Source organism: Delphinapterus leucas, chromosome 13, assembly GCF_059928025.1.
Source record: "Delphinapterus leucas isolate spDelLeu-1000000601 "Yukka" chromosome 13, BTC_Dleu_Yukka2, whole genome shotgun sequence".
Taxonomy (NCBI): Eukaryota; Metazoa; Chordata; class Mammalia; order Artiodactyla; family Monodontidae; genus Delphinapterus; species Delphinapterus leucas.
Window position 1 is genome coordinate 88,463,785 of NC_143141.1, and position 26,920 is coordinate 88,490,704.

General features: G+C 54.8%; 1 long non-coding RNA gene across 1 annotated transcript in view; it reads left to right on the forward strand.

Moving 5' to 3' along the window:
• The window catches only part of LOC111164463 (uncharacterized), a 94,006-nt gene extending 85,147 nt beyond the window's left edge, over nt 1-8,859 (forward strand). Inside the window, exons 9-10 of the long non-coding RNA XR_016395541.1 lie at nt 116-7,923; nt 8,579-8,859. This is a non-coding gene — a long non-coding RNA (uncharacterized LOC111164463). The remainder of the gene's footprint in view (nt 1-115; nt 7,924-8,578) is intronic.
• The last annotated feature ends 18,061 nt before the right edge of the window (nt 8,860-26,920 follow it).

Here is a 26,920-nt window from a genome sequence, read left to right on the forward strand (position 1 = left end):
TCCCGGGTGACATGGCCTCGTCCGCAGGCCGCTTCTCTCCTGCTGAGCCCTCCCTGCACCCCCTGCCCCTATAGCTCATCTTGTCCAGGGCTCTTCACCTTGATTCCTGTTGCAGGTTCCGGGAGCCTGGCTGCTGAAGTCGCCTGCTTGCTTCAGGTATGCGGCCCAGGTCTCACCAACCTGGAGGCACCTTGACAGGGTGGCCTGTGAGGCCCCTGGGGGCCAGTGAGGTGGGCTGAGGTCGGGCTGCCAGCGCCCGCAGGAGGGGCCCGGGTCGCCGCGTGCAGCCTCAGGAAGGGAGCAGAGGCCATGGGCAGAGCTGTGCCCTCCGCCTCTTGCAGGCCCCTCTGTCCACGCCTCTGTCCTGCTCAGGACAAAGCAGGTGCAGCAGCTGAAGAGGGAGGTTGGTTGCAGGTTGCGTGGGCTTGGAGAGGTCGGGCCGGGCTGGGCTCACCTGGGTGGCGGTAGCCACGGGTCATGGGTGGGCTGGCGGCAGCATCGGGGGAAGGTGGTGGGAGCTCGCTCCTTCATGGAGCGGAAGCCGGCTTTCCAGTGGCGGCTTTGGGTAGGAGGCCGTTGGCAAATGCAGGGGCCAGATGGAGGGAGTGGTGAGCTGGAAATTGGGCCGGGGACGGCGTTCGCCCTCCCTCCCTCCTACCTTCTTTCCTTTATTCAGTCAGTGTTTCTCGGGCATCTAGCACCTTCCAGGTACTAGGCCAGGCACTGGGAAATCAGAAACGAGAAGCCATCCTGCTACAAACAGGGAGCTTAGCTCCCAGGAGGGCTTCCAGGGGTTTAGAGGTCAGCCTTGTGAGCCAGGCCCCCTCCCCTTCTCGAAGGCTTCCTTAGCAACTTAGGGTCTTAACAGGCAGCGTGCAATAGTCCTGGGGGAAACACTGCATCTTTTTACAATACATCTTTTCTTTTAAACAGAAGGGCCCTGTCCCCTTTCCCTAAAGGTGGGATGAATGATCAGCCACCTCACCCGGAAGCTGGTTGGAAATGCAGATCTCAGGCCCCACTACCCGCTCAACCAATCAGCACCTGCATCTCGACAAGATGCTGGGGGTGATTCCTGAGCATGAAAGTCTCACGCTTTCTTCTGTAGTCCTCATTCCCCTCAGATACACAGAAAATTCCCTGTAAGATCCAGAAGGATTGAGAGCCTAGATGACAAAGATTTTTAGCGAATGCAAGAGGTTGGAATTCATCCCTAAGCCGAGCATGGGAGGCGCCCAGGTATCTGCCTCTCGGGCTCAGAGGGAGACAGCCTGGGCCCCTTACTTGGTGTAAATACGGCTGGAGAGACGTGTGTTCCCTGAGGCTCCCCCAGGGGAGGTGAGTCTGTCTCTCGGCACCTCCTGAAGGGATCTTGAACAAGAGGCTTCAGTTTTCCAAGACAGTTGCTCCTCTATGAAATGGGGTTTTGGGAAAATGCATGTGGATGGCGTGTTGAGAGCCAGCCGGGGCCCTCGCCTGCACGACAGCAGCCGGTGCGTGGGGAGGGCTGGAGCTCCCGGGCTGGTGCTGGAACCAGCCGGCCTGTCGTCTCTGAGTGGAGGTAACGCCTGCTGCAGAGGCTGTCCTGAGCATCAAGAGAGCCTATGCATGCAACGTGGCAGAACAGCAGCTATTATTTTTATAACCATTGGCTTGTGTAACTGCCCTGAGTGCAAAGCCAATGGGCTGTGGCTTCGGGGAGGCCACTGTACCTGACTCATCCAAGGACAGGTGGGGACAGGTCAAGGAAGAGGCCACTTTGCCTGTGGCAGCCCCTACTGGATTGTTCACCCTTTGCCCCGCGGTACTCAGGCCTGGATTCCTGAGAGAATCCATAAGAATCACAGAAGTTAACCTGACATGTTGCCAAGCAGATTTCTTTTAAAACGTGTTCTCTCTCTGAGGTAATGACAGATGTGAGTGTTGCTATGGTGACAGGTCATCTGTTTAGGAGCACACGGCACCATGGTTCAGATGCCTTGCCTATAACCTATGGTCATGGGAGGTTAGCAAGGCCCCTCCCAGGAAGTTTTAGCGGGGGTGGGGGCTTCTCCTTCTGGGTTCTGATTTCCAAAGCTGATTCTACTTTGTGCCTGGGGCGGCTGGGCAAGATGGGGAGAGCACTGCAGGTATTCAGGGCAGAGGCTACGCAGGGCCCATGGTGAAAGGTTGAGGCCTTTTCAAGAATTGAAGGAGATTTATAAAAAAAGATTCCACGGGGAGCTTAGAGCTTCGAAGAGTTGGATGTGGGGTCCTCTGAGAATATTTTCACCAACCTGTGGATTTCATTGTACCAAACAGTACTGCCATTTTGCTAGCTTAGGAGCAGAATCTGTAGCTGGCCGTGAAGTTATGTCAATATTACAAGCCTTCACTGACTGCCTACTGTGTACAAAGAGGGTCTTGTCCTGGAAGGAGATGGTGGTGGGGTAGCGAGATTCGAACATGAACAGGAGGTAGTCTCTGCCCTGCAGAAGTCAGTCGGGGGGACCAGGTGGATCTAGGACTGAGGCAGAGGCTGCAAGTGCTGTGGAAACAGGGGCTCAAGAGTGAGTGTGCTTGGGGAGGGCCGGGTCTAATTCCAGTGGCAGGGGTCTGGTCTGAGGGGTCTGTGTGGCAGTGGAGGGGAATTTTAGCAGGATCGCCAAGGACGAGCAGGGTTCCAGTGGGAACTGATGCAGGAGAAGGGCCTCCAGGAGGTCAAGGTGCTGGCCAAGGTGGAGGATGCAGAGATGCTGGGGCAGAGCCAGTGGCCGGGGTGCCTGGAACCCCAGGGCCGTGTGGGGTGCAGTGGATGAATCTGGAAACTGGAAAACTTGGCTGAGGCACCTTCAGTGCTGGGAGGGGGAGTCTGAGCTGGGCACAGCTGAAGACGCCTCACCAGGAAGGTGACGTAGCTGCTTAGGCCCGTTGCTGTCAGCGGGAGAGGGTGCCATGAAACGGAGAGACCGAGGCAGGGGTGGGGGAGGACCGCTCGGCAGTCGGGACAAATGGTGATGGCGTCGGCCCACACCCCTGCCCGGCGAGGCCACGGGCTCCCTGGCTGACCGCTCAGGCTCAGCTGGCTCCCAAACCCCAAGGGTTTGCTGCCTCCTCTGAGGCCTGGTCAGAGTAAAGGACTTCTGCCCCAGGCCTCAGAGGCTTTGCTCTCCGCCAGCGGGGAAGGCCCTCCACGCTGCTTGCTTCTGGGCCAGAGATTCCCATGGTTCTGACGGGGCACCGTTCTTCTCCCCGCGGGGTTCAGGTCAGCCCCGCCAAGCAGGAGCAAATCTCCTAGATGCTGAGCATCTAACACAGGCTGGTCTGACCCGGCCTGGAACCCACCCCCAGAGACTCAGAGCTTCCGGGAGCTGACCCCACGGATGTCACACCTCCTGGACGGGGAGGTCGGGAGTGTGCCGGAACAGGCTGGGAGGAGAGCTCGGTGTCTGTGGGAGCCCAGGCCATTTATGGCGAGAAAAGTGCCCACTGGAGGCTCCGCTGTGGCCCAGAGCTCGGGCAGCAACCTCCGTCGTGACAGGAAGTAACTGGACACAAAAACACAAAGCACAAAGATGACGACACTGGAGCTGAGTAGAGCTGAAGCAGCGCCTTGGTCTGGGGTCTTCAGTCCAGCTGGGGGCTGGCACAGACTTGGGGGACCTGGGGCGCTTGTCCTTCTTAGATTCTGCGCTTCCTTGATTTCCCCAGTGAAGAAAGAGCCCCGGAGATCCAGCCTAGGGTCCCTCTGTTCTAGGCAGGAACCAGTCAGCCTGAACCCCACTTCCCCAGCCATGAAGTAGAGACCAGAATACCTGCTCCGGCGACCTCAGCGAATCCCGGGATCGTTTAATGCCAAAGAGCTTGTAAACCACAGATATGGTTCAATTCCGTGGGATTTGAAAAATGAAACAAAAACATTTATTTTGTTCCAGAACATAAAATTGATACATGTTCACAATTTGGAAAATACAAAATAAAAAAGAGAAAATAAAACTACCCATTACGCCGCCACTCAGATGGGCATGCTGCTGTATTTTGTGATATTAACTGCCAAATTCTTTTCTACGCCTGTATGTAAATTCCTGCCTTTTATATCCTTCGGCCGAAACTGGATCGTATTCTATGTCCGTCTTTGCAAACGTTTCTTTTTCATTTGGCAACCTCTTCTAAACATATTTCCTTGTCAATAAACCTCCCCATACAACATCAGCTATATGGCCGCCTGAAATTTCATCCTGTGGGTAAGCATCCCATTTTATTCAGCGGATTTCCTCTCCTACGTTCATCTAAGTTGCTTCCAAATTTTCTCTTTTATGAGCAGTGCCACACTGATTGTCTGATTGTGCTGTGTACCTCTGCCTTTTGAACTGGACAGTTTTTAATAGGAGGTACATTAGTGTAGGCAGTGTTTTTCTTCTAGAGAAACGTACCCCCACCTGCTCAGGCCTGGCCCACCTATGCTTCACCTCGGGCAGATGTGAGTCCTTGTCCCGGCATTTTCTGGGCTCTGTGTCTGTTCTTTGATTTTTCTGTATCTGGTGTCTTCTGAATGAGAAAAAGAAATGCCCCTGCTTATGAGAATGGAAAGGACTAAGTAGCGGGAAGAAGTGCCAGTCCTTTCTTGGCACACCAGTGAGTGGCCATCTCATTGCTGTCCAGCGAGCTGTCACTGTCATTGTCCCACGAGCTTTAGACGCCAGCTCTGGGCTCATCTCCTAGGGTCATTCTCCAGCCGTTTCTGTTCTGTTTCCCTGGCACCATCCAGCAAGGCAGTCACTGTCTCCAGAGCCCAGAGCAGGCACTGCCCTTATTCTCCCAGCCTCTGGCTTCCCTGATCACAGATGCAAAGATCCACTGATGGAAGATGGAGACACTTTCTGAAGACAGCCGTGCCCAGTGATGGGATGGCCCAGTATTCCGGACTCCTACTGCCGTAATTACAAGAAACACATGACGCCTGCAGGGGCTGCCTTGTGTCTTCCCTGTGACGGTTTCCATCAGGGAAGGGAAAGGAAAGGAGACCACCATCCACTGGGTCCCTATCAGGATGTGGGCCCTGACCTGAGTACCCACACACCAGCTAATGATTGGCTTTGACCTCGGATCAGGGCTGCCTGTCACTGTGGCACCTGGGCTGGGGTGACTTAAAAGCTGGGCTCAGCTGGGACTGTGATGGGATCACCTACACTTGACCTCTGTGTGGCTTGGGCTTCCTCACAGTATGGAGGCCTCAGGGTGGTTTGACTTCTTGGCGGAATCTCAAGGCACTGAGAGGCAGCAGAACAAGCAAGAAGCTGCATGACCTTTTAGGGCTTCACCTTGGAAGGCACGTTTCACTTAATTGGTTGGAAGTCACCTGTCCAACCAGATTCAAGGAGAGGGGACATAGATCCCACCTCTAAATGGAAGACATTTCAAAGGATCTGTGGCCATGTTTTAAAACTGCTTTACCCTCCTTTACTGTATGTTGAGTTTCCATTTCCAGTGGGTCTCTTTCTGGACTCTAATATATTCCACTAGTCTATTTGTCTATCACTGCACAAATATTCCTGGTGCTTTAATTATTACAGATTATTATATGTTTTGATAGCTAGAAGGGCAAGTCCTCCCTAATAGTTTGTCTTTTTTTCCCCAAATCTTTTAGACAAAATTTGTGTAATTTTTTTCTGTAAGATGTTTAGAATCATCTTGTTAATTCCACAACAACTTTCTGTTTTGCATTTATAGTCTATATTGGAGGAGAACTGATGTCTTTAAAAAAGGAGGCTTCGCATCCAGGAGTAGGATTTTTAATAAGAAATGTTTGATAATTTTCTTTATATAGGTCTTATATTTCTCTGGTTAGGTTTATTCCTGTATATTATTTTTATAAGCTATAAATGGTAATGGGAGCTTAAAAGTTTTCTAATTATTATTGCTCTATAGAGAGCTACTGACTTTTTTATGTTGTTCTCCTCCTGCCATCTTACAGAACTCTTGGTTCTGATAATATCGTTAGATGACTTCTTTACACATTTTTGGTTAGGAAGTCATATTATCTGAAAACAATGATGGTCTTTGCACGTTCATTGGGAGTTCATGGAATTTGTAGGGTGAACACACATGGTGGTATCAGTGGCTGACGTCTCATAATTACACCTGCACTCCTCAGAAGAGAGTTTCAGAAACTACTGAATTCATCCACCCCACCGCTCATCACTTTACAGGGCCAAGAAATCCAGCTTTTCAGCAGTTTGGGCGTGGGCCCCGGCGTGCTGGAGACAGGTCTGGCCCTGGAGCCCTGCTCTCCTGACCCCAGCACGATGCCCCGCCCGCCGTCATATCCAACTGGACCCTTTTGTCACAGCCTCATTTGCTGTGTCTTGCTTACTCATGGAGGTCACTTATGGTTGCCTGTGTGTAAAATGCTGACAACAAGCTATCGAGCAAATGCGGATGTGCTTGACTTTCTCCAACATCTTCCCACTCCCAAGTCCCTCAATCTTAGCAGAGGAGGGGAGAAGGCTCTGGAGTCTGGGGTACGCCTGGCATTTCGTGATTTGTGGCAGATCCCTTAGTTAAGGGGATGATATTTTGACCTTCACTTTCTTGTGATTACACGTGGTGATGAGCATTGTAAGCTCTCCACGGTGGGCATTCTCCCCCTCCCCCCGTCCTCTTCCAGCTTCCCGCTTCTCACCGCTCCACCACCTTCTCCTCATCTTTTTCCTTCTTATTTTGAGCATTTAGCCACGTAACTGTGTCCTTTGATTTTACTTCTTTTTTTTTTGCGGTACGCCGGCCTCTCACTGTTGTGGCCTCTCCCATTGCGGAGCACAGGCTCCGGACGCGTAGGCTCAGCGGCCATGGCTCACGGGCCCAGCCGCTCCGCGGCATGTGGGATCTTCCCAGACCGGGGCACGAACCCGTGTCCCCTGCATCGGCAGGCAGACTCCCAATCACTGCGCCACCAGGGAAGCCCTTAATTTACTTTTTATCCAGCTACATTCATTTCCTTAGTTCCTGACTTTGGCAAGAGTGGTGGTGATGTTGACAAAGATCTCTCATGAAAGGAACTCAGAGTGGGTCCAGAGTCATTGCAAACTGAGGGTCAGGAGACTTCCTCAAGATGAAACTGTGGGTGGAACACTCCCAGGAAGCTCCCACCTGACGGGCTCGTGGATGGAGGGCCAGCGGCTGCGGCAGCCCCATGTCTGTGCCCGTCTGCTCGGATCCCCCTTTCGCCTGTCGCGTGTGTTTTCGCTCAGGGGGTTGTTACCTGTTTTGCAGGCACTTCCCGTTTGAGCCACCTGTGCTGACTCCATGCCTCTCTGAGAATCTGAGGTTGAACCGTCAGCAGCCCATCCTCCGCCCTGCTGCCCCTCTCCGGTGACACCATTTCTGGGGCTGTGCCTCGTGGGGCAGGGGTCCCATCCCCCAGGTTCTCCCCCCAGGGCTGGCACGTGGCCCATGTCTGGGTGTGGAGACCGTGTGGACTGTGATGGGGGCTTTCACACAGCTTTCCCCAAATGCAGGTGTCTCCCCTGCTTGGATGGCTGGGCGGGACCTGTGGGTGCTACCCGGGTCACCCTTCCTGTCACCCGTGCCCACATTGGAAGGTGATGACTGTGGACCACCTGGGACAGCTATAGGGGAAACACGGGGTCCTGGGTAACCCCCAGAACCCCCATCTCCTCCCAGACCCATCAGATTTCCAGACCGAAGGGCTCCTGTCTGTCCATACTCATCACCCCTCACTGATAGGAGAGGGAGAGAGCCAGGAGGAGCTACCTTCTGTTTAACTTTTCCAGATTCCTGGCCACGCCGTCACCCAAGGTGGGGACCATGGGCTGCCTGGGTGCTGGGAGAGCCGGCCGGTCCCTGAGGCTCTCCCAAAGGATGAGCATGTCTGCAAATGGTGAGCCCACAGTAACAAGAATTGCGCCCAGTGAGAGCCTCAGTGTAAGTAGGCCACTTGGTTCTCACAGTGGTACTGCCAAGTAGAAGCTATTATTATTATTATTTTTTGTATTATGGGACTGTGCAGTTTGTAGCCTTTTTACATTTAATTAAGTTTATTTTGTTTTTGGCCGCGTTGGGTCTTCGTTGCTGCACGCGGGCTTTCCCTAGTTGCAGTGAGCACGGTTACTCTTCGTTGCGGTGCGCAGGCGTCTCATTGCCCTGGCAATGCTATTATTATTGACCCATTCTACAGCTGAGGAAACTGAGGCACAGAGGAACTAATTAACTTGGGAGTAAGTAAGACAGCCAGGATTCCAACTCTGGCAACCTGGCTCGAATGGATGGCCTTACCCACCTCTTTTTGCCACGCCTCAGACAAAGCAAAACTATTCAAAGTACTTGACAGCTAGTGGATTTTAATTAACAGTGATTAAAAAATGAGTTGATATGGCTTCAGATTCCAATGGCAACTAACCTTTAAGAAGCTACCGCTTATAAAGCAGAAACTAACACACCATTGTAAAGCAATTTTACTCCAATAAAGATGTTAAAAAAAAAAAAGAAAGAAACTACCGCTTGTTATGTCTCGGTGTAGTATCAAAGAGTATCCACCATCATCTGAAAATCCTATTACAAAGTTGTCCTCTCTTTCCAGCTACGTATTTGTCGGAGGCTAAATTTTCTTCGCACATCTCAGCCAAAGCAGCATAATGTCCCAGACTGAGTGCAGAAGCAAGATGTGAGGGTCTGGCTGTCTTCTGTGAATTCGGACGCTTAGGAGCTTGGGAAAACTATAAACTGTTGCCATCCTTCTTACCGTTGTTTTTGTTTGTTTTGGAAAATATAGTGATTTCTCTTAAAAGTTATGCCAATATGTAATGAATTTATGATTGTTAGTTTGGATACAAATTGATAAACCTCCAAAAATTTTTCTCAGTTTTAATTTCTAATACAGTAAATGTCTTCACATACAACCCACATGAAAGAAAGCTCTTTCATTTTTAAGGGTATGAAGTGGTCCTCAGACCCAAAAGTCTGAGATAAGGTGCTTTTCAGAAAAGCCAGCCTCGGTTGAGAGCAGTTACAGGACTCCCTTCAAGGCCCCTGCTTGGTGGTGGCAGTGCCAGGAGAAACGCGGGGCTGCACATGCCCTCACCTGTCAACTTTCACCGCAGCTAACTTCCTCCTTCTGCGCAAAAGACCTGCCCTCCCTGCCTTCCCGTCTCAGAGAGCACCGGGCATGTCTCCTCTCTGGCAGCTGTGTAAAAGCAGAATGTAACGTGGGCACCAGTGTTTATTTCTGAACAACGTGCGAAAAGAGAACAGCAGAATGTAAAGCTGAACAGTAAATGTGCAGTGTGTAATGTGGGTGTCGTCCCATGGGGCCCAGGGAGCGGGAGGCATTACCAGGAAGACTTGGGGTTCACCCTTGTGTTAGGAGGTAGGGTGCGATGCTCACCCCGGATCTGCTTCATGTCGGCCTCTTCCTCATCTGTGCTGCTACCTCCCCATCTCACCTGGAGGTGCTGGGAAATGGGGCCTCAGGCACACGTCTTCCTGGGCTCTGTGGCCGCTGCTTCTGCAGCAGTTGCTGTGGCTGATTGACCTCTAGCGCTTCGCATCCTTTCTTCTGCATCAGCGTAATACTGAGTTTATATTCTTCGATTTCAAGCAGGAACATAGCTTTGTGTTTCTGAGCACCGAAGAAAGAGAATGAGGCATCTCCGGTGTATTATTTAGAGGGGAGTCCTCTTAAGGGGCAGTTGCCACCATCTTCCTCATTCCTGACAATATTTACCCCAGTCTCAGCTCGGTTCCGGACTCAGAGATGGACTGGACACAGCCCGGCCATGAAAGTACTCAGACTCGGTCGGGGTTAGGGTTAGATGCGCATGGCTCGGAGGAAGCAGGTGTTCAGATGAGAGGGCGTTGGGAACCGTTGCCCAGCTGAGCTGGAAGACTGAGTCTGGGGTGACCAGAGGGTCACAGGTCATGCGGAGGAGGGCGGGACCGCGGGTTTAGGGAGCGGAGCTCAGACGGCTTTTCTAGCGTAGGTTGCTTGCTGCGGTGACCCTGTTGAGCACACCCTGCCTCCTCCGAGTTCTTCCTTGGAGAGTCGAGTCGGAGTAGCCTTGGAGAGGTTCATTGAGAAGGTGGGGCATGAACTTGACCTTGAAGGGAGACCAGGGTTTGGGTAATTCAAGAAGAACAAGAAAAGTATTCGAAGGTTGGGGAATGGAGTGAGTGGAGGCCCGGAAGCAGGAAGGTTCCAGGTGCGTGGACCAGCGTAGGGGGAGCGAGGAGGGCTGTGTGGGGAGCAGGTGTGGGCTATAGGATAGGGTGGGATAAGGTCTCGAGTGCCGGACTCAAGTTAGGGCCTTGCCCTTTGGCCACGGGGGACCATGGCTGGTCTCCGAGAGGCGGCCTGTCCTGTGTGCACAGGGATTCTCAGGTGACATTGACAGTGATGCCTGGAGATGATTGAAGGGGGAAACTCTGACACTGGGACCATGGGGGCATTTCTTCATTGCGGGAGCTGGGGAGGAAGGGAGAAGATGAAAAACTAAGCACTAGAGAGGCGCTGGGCTGGCTGAAGTCAGATGGCGAGCGAGTGGGTAGAGGGAACGGCAGTGCCAAGTTCTCAGCCTGACGCCAACGAGTACAAATACACTTGTGTTTCTTTACATAGCTGTGTGTGCAGAGGAGCATGAAGAAATGCTCGTCTTATTCGGCACTTACTTCCTGGGAAAAGCAGGAGGACGAGTTCTCTCAGGCTGGGAGTCAAGTTTAACTCACTCTGAGGCTGTTCTTATTACTTAAGGAGACACAATTAGGATTCCTGGGCTGGGGAGTAAAACAAGAAGATAATGAGCTTACGCCCCATGTTGTTTGGGGGCGCCCGTCTCCTCCACGAGCTCCTGGGGCCCCTCCCACTTCTGGGGTCCGTGCCCTTGTGTAATACGCTTCCCTTGGGTGTGGGCTGAGCTTGGCGACTCGCTTGTCATGAATCGACGCGGGCAAAAGTGACGGGCCGTCACTTGCATGCTGAGGCTGCACAGCGACTGTGGCTCCTGTCCTCTTCTGTCTCACTCGGAGGGAAGCTGGCTGCTGTGTCGGGAGCTGCCCTGCGCAGAGAGGCCCACGAGGCGAGGCGTCCAGGGCTCCAGCCAACAGCCAGCCGAGACGGGAGTCCTGCGATAGCCATGAGAGTGAGCTTGGAGCCAAACCCTCCCCTTGCTGAGCCTGAGGTGACCACTGGCTGTCACCTGGATAGAGAGGCCGGGAGCCAGAGGAGCAAGCTAAGCCACTCCCAGATTCTGGACCCGTCGGAACTGAGGCAGCAAACATACGTTGGGTTAGGCTGCTAGACCTGGGGGTCTGCGTTACACAGGTATAGAGAGCGAATATCCCCAGACCCTCCTGATGGTGTCTGAGAGCGTTGTTCCCAAAGCCAGAGTGCACGGGTTCAAATCCTGGCTCTGCCGTTTGCAAGCTGTACGAACTTAAGCAAATTATTTATATCTGTGTGCCTCAGTTCCTTTGTTTGTAACATGGCGGAAGTTTAACACCTATGTTGTAGGGTGATTGCAAAGATTAAGGGAGATAGCCCATAAAAATCGATTAGGACACTGTTAGGCTCAACCAGCACTAGCTACAGCTATTATTATTATTAGCCTACCTTTAAGGGACAGCCTGATGCTAATCCCTCCTACAGTTTCTACTGTGCTGCTCCAACTCGTGCTGGACTCTCCTCTCGGAGTTTTTATGGTATCTTGACTGCACTTTAGACCCTCGTTTTCCAACTAAAACCCTCTGACTTGAGACGGTCTCAGATCTATAAACTCTTCCCAGCTCTGAAGGGTCCCCAGGAGGCCTCCTCAGGGTGCTTGACACATAATAAGGGGTGGGGTTAAATAAAGTGGGCAGATGACAAGGCGAACAGGATCAGCTGTGAGCTCGTGAGGTCGGGGAAGTGCGGAATTACTGGGTGCTGAGGGACCAGGGCCTTAGCACCATCTCAGCGCACAGCAGGTTTGAAACCATCTTGTTAAACCAGATGGAGCGAGTAGACACAGGACAGGAGACAGGCCACACATACACGCACGAGGCCAAGGAAGTGGGGACATGGTGGGCCATGAGGTCCACGTTAGGTGGGCCCATGACACAAAGTGAGTGCTTGACAAATGTTCTTGGACAAATGGATTATGAGGCCCAGTGTTAATTCTGGCTGATTTGGTGAAAGTTCTGGGAATCTGAGTGAAGTGGTTGGAAATTGGATGATAGCGGAAAGAAGCTCATCACTGAGAGGAAGGGAAAAGCTCAAAGACCCTCGAAGTAGAAGTCAGAGCACCGTGGCTGTCACATCCTGGCCTCTACTTTCCAGTTCGTTTCTTCCTGGCAGCCAGCTCTCTGGGCAGCCCTGAATAGAAGGTTGTGGAATCTAAGAAAATGGTACAAATGAACTTATTTACGAAACAGAAGTAGAGCCACAGATGTAGAAAACAAACTTATGATTACCTGAGGGGGAAAGGGCAGGCGAGGGATAAATTGGGAGATTGGGAGTGACATATACACGCTACTCTGTATAAAATAGATAACTGATAAGGACCTACCGTATAGCACAGGGAACTCTACTCAATGCTCTGTAATGACCTATATGGGAAAAGAATCTAAAAAAGACTGGATATATGTATATGTGTAACTGATACACTTTGCTGTACAGCAGAAACTAATGCAACAGTGTAAATCAACTATACTCCAACAAAAAAAAAAAAAAAGAAGGAAATGCTTAGGATCTAGACAGAATGAACCAGTCGCATCTTTTTTTTTTTTTTTATTTTGCGGTACGTGGGCCTCTCACTGTTGTGGCCTCTCCCGTTGCGGAGCACAGGCTCCGGACGCGCAGGCTCAGTGGCCATGGCTCACGGGCCCAGCTGCTCCGCGTCATGTGGGATCTTCCCGGACGGGGGCACAAACCCGTGTCCCCTGTATCGGCAGGCGGACTCTCAACCACTGCGCCACCAGGGAAGCCCCAGTCACATCTTTAGTTTAAAAAAAAAGAAAAGAAGGTTGGCAGCAGGTAGGGAGACCGTGGAGACCCCTACGAGCAGAGAAAGGACCAAGGGTCCTCCTTGGCACGTGGTCAAGGGAGGATCCTCTCCTTGACATTGAGCAGCCACAGAAGGTGAGAGGACGCAGCGGCTGACTCAGCCCTGCCCAACTGCACTCTGGGCAGTAGCACGGGGTGACCATCCCCAGGGTGCTGAGGGTCACTCTCTAGTCCCCCATGGGCAAGACGGCTTCCTGGACCCCAACCAGAAATTCCTTGTGAGCTCCTGCCAAGGTGATCAGAGCAGCTTGTTCAAAAACCTACAAGCAGGAGCTGCCACACATGCGTCCAGGTGTGTTTTCTGAGCCACCGATGGGTCCTGGGCCCTCCTAGGCAGCCGGGGCTGGACACACCTAGACAGGATTCCTGTCCCTGCTGCTCCTGTCATCTAGGGCAGGTGGCTGGGGTCCAGCCACCCAGGGTGTGTGGAAAGGCAGAGGGCTTCTGATGCTGTCACAGTGGCTGGGAGGGCGGCAGACACTTAGTAGGTGGGGCTCGGCCCTCCTGCCGTTTGCAGACAATCGCCGGGTAAAGCATTACCCCGCTCAAAATGCCACTGGTCAACTCCTCCTTTGGGAATAATTAGACCAGTGGGAGAGCTAGATGTTAATCAATTAACCACACAAGTAAGCGAATATCACAAAGCATAGTAACTGCTGTGAAGACAACGGTACAGGAAGCTGGGATGGGGAATAACAGGGTCCTCTCCTGGGTGGGGATAAGGAAGGCTTCCTGAGGAAGCAGCGATGGGGCTGAAATCCAAAGGGGTGAGTGTGGGGTGCGGAGGGGAGATAAGAGGAAGATTGAGAGAGACACACACACACACATATGCACAGACACAGACACGTAGGCTGAAGCTAGTCGCCCAGGTCCTGAGAAGCCAAGCTGAGATTCTGGTCTGAGTTTCCTGCATATGAGGGTGACCTGACTGCCTCTGGGATTTGGGAAGATCACCCTGGAAGAACATGGAGGATGGACTGGACAGCAAGGCTAGAGGGGAGACCGGTTAGATGGTGCTGCGTGGCCTGGCCCCCAGAGGTGGCGCTCGCTTGCACCGGGGGATGAGGGTGAAGACAGAAGACCAAGAGAATGGGTTTGCTGGATGCCAGGAGGGACGCGGGTCTGGGCGTAGATTAGATCTGGGGCAAGAGAAAGGATGGCGGCCAAGACGACCAGGTGGCAGTGGCCATTCGGGAAGTGACCGCCTCTGGAAGCAGAGCGGGTCTGAGAGAGGGTGGTAAGCTCAGTTTTGGACAAGCTGAACTTGAGGTGCTTCTGAAACAGCCGAGGCAGTGTGTGGAATGGACTTTGGCTGTGTTGCCCGGGGGGCGGAGTAGCAGTCTGGGCGGGGCACATTTGGGAGAGGTCGCTATGGGTCTAGAGGGACAGAGGCCACTGGGCTGGGCAAGCTCCCTGGATGGGGTTTAGCAGGGGAGACATGTCCCCACCTAAGGCTCCAGGCAGCCTGACTGTCATGCTGGCTAGAGGGAGATGCCCCAGGAAAGAGATACAGAAAGAGAAGCCGAGGGAGGGGCATCGGGAGAGCTGGGTGGTCAGCAGGGCCTCCCGGTGCTGCTGGAAAGTTGAGTGAGAGGATGACTGGGGAGTGTCTCTCGGATTTAGAAAAGGGGGTCACTGGTGACGTCGGCAGGAACTGACCAGGTGGCTGATGGGGGCCGAGGCTGTGGCCATAGGTAGACCAGTGGGCGGGAGGAGACGAAGTGGAGCCGGCCTGACAGCATTTGGAAGGAGTGTGTGAGGACAGCAACCATAAAGCAGTAGCTGGAGGGGGATGTGGCGTTGAGGGGAGACAGTGCTCGTTGACTTCGGGGTGGGCGAGGTTCTAACTGCGCCTTACAGACACGTGCCGGTGGGAGAGTCACATGTGTGACCTCCGTTATGCACCTAACACACCAGCTATGACATAGGGATTATTCCTACCTAACGGTTACCCTTAAAAGGAGGGTGACTCTTGTGGGCCTCACTTCACACCTGAGGCCCAGAGTAGATATGTAACTTGCCCAAGGCCACACAGCTAGTAAGAAGAGGCAGGACTTAGCCAAGTTAAACAGGTTAACAGCTAACCACAGAGTCTAACTGAAGACCCTCATTACACGGGTCTGCTTCTCAGCGGTCATGGGCTGGGCGCTGGAGCTCGTGAAGGTGGATCCTGCAGTATCTGCCCAAGTCCACATTCGGTGATCACACCGGCCGGGGGGGGGGGGATATTTGCCCCATGAAAACTGGCACGAATCAGAGCTATTTTTGAATCCCCTGCAGAGCCGATTGTTAAACATTTACTAGCACAGCTCACTGCTTCTCCCAAAGGACCCAGAGGTGAACTGGGTAGAAGCTGTCCATCCCAGACAAAGCTTCTGTCTTGAACAAGTGACCTGAGGGCCTCCTGGCTCCCTTGGAGGGTCCCCCCCTGCCCTGCAGCTGGGAGGTCTCCTACCTCTCAGAGACCACGAGACTGGGGCTCTGTTTGCTGAGCTCTGAGAAGTTAGGAGGGAGGCGGGGTCGCCTGCCTGGGGAGCCCTCGCGGCGGCCCTAGGCTGCTGGCTTGAGCAGGCTGCCCTCCTGCTGCCCGTTCTGGGGCAGCTGGCTTCCTCCGCCCATCACAGCCTGTGGTGTCTTTCCTGTCATCACTTTGCCCTCCCAGCGCACAGGGCATCGGCCCCGAGGGTGTAACATGAGACCCAGACTTTCAGAGCTGTCACTTCCAGTTGCCAAACCATAGCCTGGTTTAAATAAGGACGCGAAAGGAGATTTCAGAAAAGGGGAGCAAAGGCCCAGGGTTGCCTCCTGCCTCAGGGAAAGACCCCCGAGCCGTGAGCTCGCTTTCAGACCACCTCCCCAGGCAGGGCTGCCGCAGACCCTCCACCCTCCCTAGAGAACGTTGCTGAGTTCGCTCCATTTTAGAGATAAGGGAACTGAGGCACAGAAAGAGGAAGCGACCTGCCCCGGGGCGTGCAAACAACGAGTGGCAGATCTGAGATTCCTTCCAGGGTGCCTCGGAGGTCCATGGCCTTGCTGCTGCGTCCCCAATGCGTGTCTCTCAGGCCCAGGTCCTCTCTGTGACCGTGGGTCACTGGGGCTCAGGACTGTCATGGTGTCGCAGACTCTACTGCCACCACCTCCTACAGGCTGGGCAGACAAGGCCTCCCTTTCCTGCCTTCCAAGCCCTGGCCACTGCAGCTGGTGCCCGGCCCCTGTGTCCCAACCTGCAGCCTGCAGCGCCCACCCCCAGCGGGACCGGCGGGCTCGTACATTTCCCCATTCAGCTGATGGTGAGTGCTGTGCTATTTTAAGCCCACATGGAAGTATTTTTTTTTTCTAAGGACCATCTGCTATGGGCCCCAGCCCAGATGATACAGTTAGAACCTACCCACAGCATCCTCTCCCGCCTTCAGACAGTTCCAGGAACAAGGGTGAGTCAGTCGCCCAGCTGAACTCCCGTCTTGCTACCCCAAGAGATGGCCCCGGTTCCGTGCCAGCCGAGGGGGCTGCTCCTACTTCAGGGGCATATGCACTGCGCTGCTTCTCAGAGACGGGAAAGGGACCCCCGCCCCTTGCAGCGTGCTCCCTGCAGAGAGAGCCAGAGGAAGGCCTGGCAATGCCCAAGTTAGCCCTTCTCAGCTGAGTCTCTTTGCCCTTGGAGGCTGAGACCTGGTTCAGGAGTTCAAGTGCAGACGCTGGAGCTTGTCAAAAAGGGGTCACCAAGAAGTGGGCGGCCAGCAGGGCACCCTGCTCTGGCTGCCCCTGGAAGAACCCCTGGGTCAGCTTTGGGGTGCAAAGAGGTTGCGTGCCCTCTCACTGGGCTGCGTGGGCCGGTGACCACCCCGGGCCATGGGAGGATGTTACTAAACGCTGACCACAGGCCCTTACTCTCGGGTCCGCTCACCTCCCCCCGTCTCTCCCTCCCTTCCCTCACCGAAGGGCTTCCTGTGAATAGAGGATCATGAACTCAGTGTACAGCACAGAGACTGCAGTCAGACCTCGCATCTGGGCTCTGTCCCTCATAAGCTCATGACCCAGGGCGAGGTGGACTAATCCCCTGAGCCTCAGTCTGCTCATCTGTAAAATGGGGATGATCCTCCTAGGAGGTCTGTAAGCATTAAATGTGCGCGAAGAGTCTGGGGTGCTGCCCAGCTATTGTCTTCTCTATCACTAGGAACTTCAGAGGGTCTGTCCCAAGAACTGGCTGAGAAGCTGCAGGAGTATTTGAAAGCGTTGGGCCTGTGTTCTGTAAAGAAGTGCTTCCTTGCTTTACGTGCTCAGTGGGGCTGGGCCCCTCTGCTCTTGGGAGCTGGTCATTTTGCTGCAGGGATCCTGATTAAGAAATGCACGGGCAGCGACTGACTTGACCCTGACAGGGTAGTCCCCGGGCCAGCTGTTATTTCATCACAGGACGGACGGCTAGAACCGTTGCCTCTGCCGCTGCTTACGGCAGAACCTGGAACTCCCATCAGGGGTTTTCTCGGTGCTTCCTCCTCCCGCCTGGCCCCTTCTTTCCCTCCGGGGCTGAGGGCTATGCCAGTCTGGCCGCGCCTCCCTTGGTTGTGACCGCACAGCTGTGTCCCGGAGCATTATCGGGTGCGTGCAGCCCCCGGTGGCCCCGGGAGTGCCCTGTGAGCAGGCGTGGGGCTGAGGCCTGACAGCTCGACTTCCTGTCCCAGGGTCTATCTGCTGCTGCTCTGCGGAGGCCTACAGTTTATCTGGGGTCAGTGCTCTCACCCATTTCCTGCCAGCTGCTACTGGTTTTCAGTCAGCTCTGATAGCTCCGGTAGCTGGGAAAGGACCGGGCTGCGTGATTCACCGGCTCTGGCCAGCAGGGATGCTGCGCCGGTGCGAAGGGGCATCTCCCCCTGCGTGGGGAGGGGCGGCACCTCCCCGGTTCCCCGGGCCTTCCCCGTGGGCCGCAGCGAGTGAGACACAGAAAACACCCGCACGTTTGTCGCCAACCAGAAGTTGATGGTGTGGGCGCGTGTGTACGTGTGTGTGGCCTGTGAGTGTGTATGCGTGTGTGTGGTCTAAGGGAGTTTTTCCTGAGTGCGCCCCTGCTGAAGTAAAGGGGGTCACGTTTTGAGGAGTCATAACGTAACTGCCTAGGCTGAGTGCTGCCCCGTGTCGCGGGGAGCCCCGGTTCTCTCTGAGGAGGCACAGATGAGGAGAGGGGAGTCTCACCTACCGTTTTACTTCCTGGCATTTCAGAAAGCGCAGAGGAAAATTCCCCACTATAACAAATGACTGCTTCAAATAGAAAACTGAGAATATGTTCATTCGTCTTGTAATGCCATGGACCAGAGGGTTTTTAAAAAATTTTTTATTGGCGTATAGCTGCTTTACAATGTTGTGTTAGTTTCAGGTGTACAGCAAAGTGATTCAGTTATACATATACATATATCCACTCTTTTTTAGCTTCTTTTCCCATATAGGTCATTACAGAGCATTGAGTAGAGTTCCCTGTGTTATACAGTAGGTCCTTATCAGTTATCTATTTTATACAGAGTGGTGTGTATATGCCAACCCCTATCTCCCAATTCATCCTGCCTTTTCCCCCTTGGTAACTGTAAGTTTGAACCAGAGTTTTGAAGTTGTCCAGAATGTTGGTAAGCCCCGTGTGAAGTGTCTTTAGTTGGCTAGATGGTCACTTCTCAAGCCTGGGCTCAAGTTGAGAGAGCTTGTGTCTCCGTAGGCCGAGGCCAGGCCTGGCAGCACCTGGGAGCCTGTGTGAGATGCAAAACCTTCAGCCCAGCCCGGCCCACTGAGCCCACACTGGCCCGCTGAGCCCACCCTCTGAGTGGCAGCCCACAGGCAGGGAGTCTGTGCTTTACCTGGCTCTCCAGGTGGTCCAGCCTCATCATCCAGCATGGGAAGACGCAGACTGCATTGGTAGGTTTTATTAGTCTCCTTGATAGACGTGGGTTGTGAAGAATGAAAACGATGCTCCAGGGCAGAATTAAATGTTTCACTCCGCACATAGTTACTGACCCCGTCGTGGGTACCAGGCTCTGTGATGGACACGGCAAGGGACCACCCGGCACTGAGCCCAAATCCCTGTCCCCAAGGGGTCCCAGTCTGGAGGAGGCAGATAAAGCCAACGACAAGGTTGCTGCCTCGTCTGGAGAAGCTCCCTGGTCAGACACGGGCAGGGTGCCTGGGGAGGGGTTCCTGGGAGCAGTAGGTGAGACCTAAGCTCTTCCACAAGGATAGGAATTAGACGGAGGGGAGCGAGAAAGTTGGACGGCCTTGCTAAGTTTGGGCTTCACCCCAGCTCTGACACTGTATAGTGCAGTGGGCTCAGACAAGTCCCTGAACTTCTCTAAGCCTCGGCTTTCTCTTTCGTATAATGGGCTGCATGATATTTCCTTTTACGCTTGTTTTGAGACTCAAAGGAAGGAATACATGCCAAGTGCTTAGCACAGCTTTCACTGATCCCTGTAAGGACGATAACAGGGATGGCATCCGAGGGCAGTGGGGAGCCACTGAGGGTTCATAGCGGGTGAGAGACACGAGCAGAGCACTGTAATCACTCCTAGAAATGCCTCGCACGTTGGGGCAGAGCTGCTCGTTGTTGAGCTTCAGGCGCACGTACCCTTAGTATTTCAAGCTACAGTCAGGTTTAAAATGTGTCTGAGAAAATACGTTAAATCCTCAAAAGCACCGCCCTTCCTCCCTCGTCATATTTTTGGATCCTAAGATCAGCGAAATGCAGAATCTGACCATTATCCTAAGTAACGTGCCTTTGGATTGAGAACGGACTCGCAGGACGGCACTTTACTTTTTCCCTCTCAAAAAGTCCCAAGGCCCAGAATACAAGAAAATTTTGGCTTCTGAAGCCTGTGCTTCTCAGGGCAGCTGACAAACTCCACTGCCTTTGGGTGGGACCAGCTCTGGAAGTGCCCACGCCGGTGGCCTGCTTTCTACACACGCTGCCCGGAGTGGCTCTGGGCAACGCTGAGTGGACAGCTGACTAGGATTTGTTCTTTTCAAAGACAGAAAACCCGTGGACAGAGGAGAGTAGTGGTTCACAGGGAGGTGAGCCCCAGGTAACAACTAGTACCACCCCCAGGACGTTCTGGGGAAGCTCCATCTTAATCCCCTCTCGTTTCGAGGCAGCCTCTGCACAGACGTGCTTCATCCATCCTACACGTGACCGCTGGGCACTTTTCACATATCTGTGCTCAGAGCGCTTCTGCAGTGGGAGAGATGGGATTTGACAAATCATTGCACGAAGGTGAGGATGAGGCCTGGCTGGAGAAAACCAAGGTCCTCACCTGGGCTCTGCAGAGCCAGACAGAACCAGCCTTAGCTCCCCAACAAGTTTCCTTTCTGGCCTTAGGTTTTTCTTCCTGGACAACTCCATCTGCGGCGTCGGAAGGAGGGGGATGGCGTTTCAGGTGGGGCACCTCCAAGCACCCCGATGCCCACATTTGGAGGCAGTGCAGACAACCAGGTGCATTTGCAGGAAAGCGCGTGCAGCTGCCGTGCCCACATCAAAGGCGTGTGGCCCAGTGTGGGAGTCCAGGGGGAGCGGGTGCTATTCCTGGCACAGGTACTGACTTACCGTGATACGAAGCCTCCCACTATCTCGGTTGCCCCATCTCTAAAATGGGGCCAGATCTAACTTATCTGGTTCCACAGAACTCACGGGCAAACCACATCACTTGTCAGGAACCTGGATGTCAGCTGGGCCCTGGGACCAGGCCTTTCTGTTCCCTCCCTGAGGCTTTCTGCGCATCCATCTTGCACTGTCTCCACACAGTTTCTTAGAGGAGGCTATCCCATTAAAAGAAGTGCCCCTGGTTTCAAGGGGAAGCATCCCCGCAGCTCTCACAGCTCCAGTCTGGCCTCTGCGCTGCCTCCCAAGGGCCCTTCCCAGCCCATAGTCTGATTGTGCCTCTGTCCTGCTCAACTCCCACTAATAACCGCTGGGCAGAAACACCCAGGGCTCCTTCCGTCCCCTGCCCATCCCCTCTGGCCTTCTGAAGTACACCTGCAGGTCCTCTTCAAGTCCCAGGGCCTCGGCAAGTGCTGTCCCTGTACATGCCCTTCCCCTCTGACCAGCTCAGCAAACTTCTCTTCATGCTTCAGAATTCAGCTCCATGATCATCCCCGCTGGGAAGCCTTCCCTGACCCTTGTATTCCCCTGTCCCCACACTCAGCATCAGGGGGCATGGGGTGCCCCAAGGCTTGCTTCTCTTCACCTCCTAGGACAGGCTGGCTGGACTGCTTCTCGATCTGGGGGAGCAGGGGTGAATCTGTCTCGTCTCAGACGTCCGCCCTTCACCGGGAAGTCTGGAATTCCTGTTTCACGAAACCCTGGGTCTGGAAGGCTGGGAGCAGAGGGAAGGACAGCTGTCAGGGGACAGGTGCAGATGCCTTTCCGGGTTTCAATCAGACTGGAGCCAATGAGAGGAGTGGTTCAGCACAGACCCATCTGAATGGGTTACGGGGCTCCTGGCCCTGTGGGTGTGATCACCTCCTGCGGGTGCATTCAGTAGCCCAGGGATTGTTCTTCGGAAGGTAGGAGAAGGTGCTGGGAGGGGCTGGCACTCCAGCAGAGCCCTCACTAACCTTAAAGCACAAGTGCGCCCAGCGGGTTGTCGGTTGCCAGAGCAGCGAGTTTAGGGAAGGGCCTGAAGGTGACCTGACTCCAAGAATCCTTCTGCCTGGGCTGAGCTGCCGCCTTCAGGAAGGCAAGGAGGCTGTGAGAAAGGAGAGGCCCAATTGAACAGGAGATAAAGACAGGGAGGGGAGGTGCTGGCAGCCCATCCTATTCCTGCCTGGGGCTGACGGCTTGTGACATTCAGATAGCTCCCTGGGTCTGGTTTTTCCTGTTCCTGAAGTTTCTGCAGTACCACATGTGCTGGGCTAGGTCAGAAGTAGCCTTTGGGGTGTAGCTCGTGAGCACGTGTGTGTGTGTGTGTGTGTGTGTGTGTGTGTGTGTGTGTGTGTGTGATATCTCAGTTTAAAGAAACAGGGAATTCAGGATTTGTATCAGCACCACATCCCAGGCCGCCTTGTTTCCTAGAAAGGAAGGGCAGATAACGTGGAGGCTGGGCCCACAGTGAGGCTGGGGCCTGGCCAGCAGGAAGGGCTTCTGGATCTGTCCTGGCTTTGGCCCAGGGCAGCGTCTGGCCCCGGGGTGTCTGCATTCTCTTCTGCTAGAAGAGGCCCAAACTACTTGCTGGCAGCCTGGATGAAGCCAGGTCGGAGAGCAGGCGTGGCTCGGGAAAGTTCTGGACTCTGGATCTTGCTGGGTCTGTACGTTCTGGTGGCCTCTGTCCTGGGCAATCAGTGAGAGTGACAGGAAGGGGGACTCTGAGGGGGGCGCTTACGGAGGAGGGGGTTGGTGCTGGGACAGCCTGGAGGGTCCTGGGCCTCTCAGCTGGAGTCTCAGGTTCCAGAGTTTAGGGTGGTGGGAGCTGGAGGCGGGGCGGGTGGGAGAGGGCCCCTTCCTTCACAGCCTAGGAAGCAGGCCCTGGCGTCGGGTGGCTGGTCCAGTGTCCATGGCACTCACCTGCCGGCCGGCCACCTGCCATTAGGTGATCCCAGACGTCCCTGCTCCGAGCGCCGGCTGGGCACCCGAGGGGGCTCGCCCCCTGCCGGCTTGCCTGGGCCGCCCCTCAGCGCAGCGCCCCGTCGTAAGCACACGCAGGCTTTGCAGTTCCGGCTCCAATGAGGGGTGCAGACCCCGCGGCCCCGCAGCGTGACGTGGTCTGGCGCCGGGTCTCCGACCTGGGGCTCTTTGGATATATCTGTCTCTACCGGCTACTCTTATTCTGCTCGAAAGACCGTGATCTGGGTGTCCAGCTAGGAGGCTCCGTGCCATGGGGAAGAGGAGGGCCTTGGAGCAGCCTCCTGGGAGCTGAGTCCTGGCCGCTGAGTCCAGGCCTCTCCCTGGTGTGGGCTCCCTAGAGCTTCGCCCCAGAACGCAGCCCTCAGGTCTCCCCGCAGGCCCTCCCTCTCTCCAGGATCCCTCCGATCTCTGACCCTTGACCTCGGTGCCCCTCTGTGCCGGGGCAGAGCTTGGAGGCTAGAACAGCTCACGCTGCAAAGTCTCTGTGCACTGATTTCCCCCCAGCTTGTTCCACTTTTAAAAATAGCTAATGAGGAAATTAATTTTGTCACCCAGATGTATTCAGTAAAAACATGTCAGGGGAAGACAATTAACCTCTGCACCAATAAATCCTTTCCAAATTAATGAAGTTAATATCTGTAGATGCTGAGACCTTCAGCTGGGGAGAGGGGCCACAAAAGCAGAGCTCCTTCCAGGCAGAGAAGGAGAGACACCAAAAAGAGAAGCGGGGAGAGAGAGAGACAGAGAGACTGACACAGAGAAAAGTATATATTAAGAGAAAGAATGGGGGTGGGGATAAGCAGACAGGAAGGAATGGCAGAGCAAGACAGACAGACAGAATGAAGGAGAGAGGCGGGAGCATGTGTTTAGAGGGAACAGGGCTGTAATATTTTCCGAGAATTTCCAATTATTCCAGGTATTCGGTTGCAGTAGGTTTGGGGGCAGGAGAAGACTTGACAAGCGAAAGCACAGAATGAAAGGAGTTGGGGTTGTTCACATGTGGATTTTCCAGCCCACTTGGAGGCAGTCTTCTCTCCGCTTGAAGATTCTGGATTCTTTTTCTCATCAGAGGCATCCAGGGAGCCCCGGGACGTGGGAAGTGGCTGGCCAGCTGGAGGGGGCTAGGCGGTTGCTGCCCGTCTTCCTCCTGTGTTTCCCTGGGGGGGTCACCTGGCTGGAGACACGGTCAGGTATAACCTCCCCGCCAGTGCGAGCCCTCCTTTATCTCCTCCCCTTTCCCCTGGAGGCACCAGGCCAAAGATGACAGCCCCTTGGAAGAGGTCAGCCTCTGCCCTAGTTAGATCTTTTCATCCCAGGCTGGGACTGGAGAGCAAGGACAGGAGACGTTATGCCAAGGAGAGGGACAGGTCGGGGGGCAGGCAGGGTGGCACTCATGTGGGCAGGGGTCAGCACAGCCGGACCCTTGAGCTCTTACCCTCTGTGGTCTCGGCTCCCATTTGGGGGGCACCAGCTCAGGAAGCAAATCCCGACTTGGCACTCCTGGAACTCGGATTGAGATGGAATCTTCTTTGGGGACTTTGGGCTGTCGGGGAGAACGGGGAGAAGGGCTGAGGGGCCATGTGAGCTCTCGGGGTCCTGCCGTCTCTAAGGCTTAAGTCCGGGCCCTGCGCCCGAGGTGCTGACAGGCAGGGGACACCGTGCAACTCAGCCTGCACAGTTTTCCCAGAGGGCGGGACTGGGCCATCGGACACCAGCCAAAGACGCTGCTTTGCTCTCGTCCATTAAAAGACCCTTTCTTCATTAATTTCTTCCACCTGTGTGACCTGCAAACAGGCCATGAAGCATTCATCACTCAAATCCTGTCAAATCACTGCTCCTGGGGAGCAGAAGCCCGGACGGGGGTGGGGAGGCTTGTACTGTGGGTGGAGCCTTTCCAACAGGAGGCAAAGGGAAAGGGAGAGATGCGTGGGACTGCGCTCCTTTCCAGAAAACCCAGGGGTGGTGACAGTGACCAGCCAAAGGCAGGGCCCCAAAGGCCCAGCTGGGCTGCCATTTCGGAAAGCTGAGGGGGCCGGAGGGAGCCTTCGGGGTGTGGAGACAGCCGGCCGGGAGGGGAGCCGGGGACAGGGAGGGGAGCCGGGGAGAGGGAGGCCTGCCCCCTCCTTTCTACACTTGGGAAAGAGCCGGCCAAGTCGTTCTCACCGCGGGCACAGACAGCAGAGAGCTAGACCGTAGGTATCTGGAGTTGGATTTCTCACTAATCTAACCTTCCCGGGCCACTGTGAGAAGCTTGCAGATTGCAGGGGAGTGACAGATGTCACCTATCTTGAGCTCCCGCTAGGCTGTTGCTCTCCTCTGTGTGACGTTCCTCCCTCCGCCCCAGAAAACGGGGGTCTTTGTCCAGGTCTCTGAGTCCTAAGCTGCATGGACCAGGGCCTCTGAGGGCCAGCCACGCACAGGGCTCAGAGGGACCTCTCAGGGCTCTGGCCCCCCCGATGGTGTCAGCCAGGACAGGAACCTCGTCGGGTTTCGCTGAGGACCCCAGTGTCGGTGGGCTGGGCTCGGGTTGGGGCGGGGCAAAGGCTCTGTCTGAGTCCACGCTGGCCGCGGGAAATAGCAGGCGTGGTGAGAGACAGAGGTGAGCAGGCTGAGGGCCCCGCCCACCTTCCCGTGCCTGGTGCTGAGCTGGGCTGCAGGTCATCTTATTCTGTCACCCAAAGATGAGGGTCTGGTACCATGTGGAGAAAGGAACCCAAGGATGCCCCTGACTTTTATACTGGGCTCTGTGCTGACCCCATGCCTCCCACACTCAAATCCCTGTCCCCAGAGAGCAGTAAAGACAGAATTAGGGCGGGAGGGGAGTTTGGGGGGGTGATGAGACTTTGTGTAGGTGTTACATCTACAGGCACATGCGGGCTTTTACAGGGTGAGGGCTTCTCTCTCCTCTGCTCTGGACAGAATACAGGGGACAGGCTTGGGCTGCCGCTTGCAGGGCTGGGGTAGAGGTAAGGAAAAGGACTTGGCCGGCAGGGGTTAGCTCTGCAGAGGCTCTGAGAGTCGGCAGGTGCTGCTTTGTAGCCATGATCCATCCTGAAGGGAGGGGTCCATGACACTGAGGGCATCACCCGGGACTCCCACAGGTTTGAATTCCAGCCCCGTCACTGGGCCAGTCTAAATCCCAGTTTCCCCATCTGTGCATTAACACAGCCGTGTCAGCCTCATGGAATCAGAGGGAATAACGCGCGTAAAACATGTTTTTAGTGCAGAGACGCCAAGTGAACGCTCCTGGCCAGCGCACATGCGTGTACCTGAGTAAAGGCTCTGGTCCAGGTGAACTGTCGCGTGTTCTGGGTGCTCACGCACTCCCCCGCTGCACGTTCCTGACGATGAGCAAGCCCATCTGGCTTGGGCTGAATTGCTGGAGCCCAGGGCACAGAGGACAGCCTGCTGAGATCCCTCCCGGTCACCTTCCCCTGTCTCCAGATCTGTCTCACCCTCGTGAATAGGATGAGAGGATTTTTCATAGAGTGGGGGGAGAAAGGGGAGCAGCTGCATTGACAGTAACCAGCAAAGCGGCATCCATGGTCTGAGATCCCTTCCTCCGAGGGTAGCTCGGACAGCATCCCCAGGTGCCCCAGGGAGAGAGGTTTCACTGACCCCTTAGTTCATCAGACTCTGCTCAGAGGGCGCTGGGGGCTCAGGGAGTTTCTGGCGCAGCGGCTGCAGGCCTGGGCTCCTGCTAACCCCCAAATTCCTCATCAGGAGCCATCTTGCCTCTCCCTCCCCCTCCCTCCGGGCTGGCCTGGCTCTGTAGGGGGTGGAATACATGCAGGGCAGTTACAAAAGGGAAAACAGTGGGGAAGTGGCAGAAGGTGAAGAAATCTCACGGCTCTGGCAGCTGGGGCTCTAGTTCCCGATTCTCCTGCTGAGATAGTGCTGAGGGCCCCGACCTCTGGCTCCCCTTCCACCCAGTTGAGCCCATGATACCCGTGACTCAGCTCCTCCCATGGGGGTGACCACGGTCAGGGCTCAGTTGCATTGCCAGGCCGGTCTGGACTGGATGTCTCCTAGTCTGGGAGGTCAAGAGACAAGTGACAGGCCAAAGTTCACAGGGTCAGCGGTGCCACCGACATCCAGTCCAGATGCAGCCTGGTGCCCAGCTCTGCTCTCCACACGGGCCCAGAACTAGGCCCCTCTGTGGCCACGTGACCTTGGCAAAGTCTTTCATCTCCAGACCTACAGTTTCCTCAGCTGTAAACTAGGTGTCATCATAGCTCTCAGGTTGCCATAACAAAATACCCCAGACCTGGGGGTTTGAACGACACAGATGTACCCTCTCA